Below are 1,548 nucleotides of genomic sequence, written 5' to 3' on the forward strand. Positions count from 1 at the left end.
TCCAAGTCGGCTGAACTCGTAAAAACTGTGTTTGTCTTCTCTCTTCCTTTTACTCTTTACTTTTAGCACAACATTTAAATTGTTTATATTGCATGTATAGGTTGGATAACATTGCAAAAAATTAATTGAGTAATAAGAACTCATTGGTAAATACATAAGTAGAGATTAAGTGGTAAAAAGATTCAAAGTTTTTTTTTAAATACCCAATTTACCCTTCTCTTGGGATTACACTTGATTCAACAGGGTTTTTGTAGGTTTAGTGAGAGAGAGAGAGAGAGAGATTTATTTTTTTGAACCAAAACAAGCTGCAAGATTTTCCTTTTATTAAGCACTGCCAAACGAAATCGTCGATGGTTTGGGATTTTAACCCTTCCGTTTTTCACTGTTTTACCGTTATTGGACTGTAGTTACACAAAACCGTTGATGATTTTCTGGCCTCCCACCAAACCGTCGACGGTTTGGTCTACACCAAACCATCTTCCAGCTTTTCTTTGTTTATATATATATATATATATATATATATATATTTATGAGATGCTCAAAATACATAGGACATATTATTCAAATTTTGATAGTTCATGACTAATAATGTATCTTAAAACTAATTGGCTTTATAAAGGTATATTCAATGCATAGCAAGTAGTGATAAAAAGTTTTTTATGATGGCCAAAATTTAGATCACGTGCATAGCTCATGTATCTAACTAATATATATATACATATGTAGAGAGAGAGAGAGAGAGAGAGAGAGAGAGAGAGAGAGAGAGAGAGAGAGAGAGAGAGAGAGAGAGAGAGAGTGTGTGTGTGTGATAAGGCGTCATTTGACAGTTTTGATCGACTTTTATATTTTTCAAGAGGTATCCTAAACTGATTGAATTGTCATTTGGTAATTTTCTTAAAAGAAAACCAAAACGAATTTAAGTGCTTGACCTAAAGTGATCTAACTCCAAAATCTCTAGGACACGTGGAGTCTATGAAGACTTGCTTCTTCTCATTTGTAAAACCAATTTCAATGATGCATTAAGTATAAGGCAAAAAAAATACTAACCTGATGTTTGACAAAAAAGAAAATAGTCTTTCGTGAGATTTTAAAAATTTCAAAGATCTAACGTGAGGTTTTAAAAATTTCAAAGGCCTCCCCTAAGGTTTCCAAAAACAACTTAAATCTCTCCTTATTTTTTGTAAAGGAACAAATTTGTCAGGTGAAGGTTTGTATCTTTTTGAAACACTTTAGGTGAGGTTTATGGTATTTTGAAATCACGGGAAAGTTTCATTCTTTTTACGAAACTGGTAGAAGAAGAATGTCATGTACCCTTGGAAGTATTCCTTCTTATCTATCTATGTAGCCTACACTGGGTCCGGCCCATTCCAGATCCTCACTTAATTCAAGTGGAAGCTTTCCAATGCTTGAATGTCAATACCATATCAACAACAAAAAAAAGGAAACTTCATTACATCGCTTGACAACTTCAAAAAAAAAAAAAAAAAAAAAAAAAAAATGCTACCCTTAGTTTATTTTCAAAGATGAAAAATTAATACCCAGCTCAGC

The sequence above is a fragment of the Malania oleifera genome, chromosome 11 (genome assembly GCF_029873635.1).
Source record: "Malania oleifera isolate guangnan ecotype guangnan chromosome 11, ASM2987363v1, whole genome shotgun sequence".
NCBI lineage: Eukaryota > Viridiplantae > Streptophyta > Magnoliopsida > Santalales > Ximeniaceae > Malania > Malania oleifera.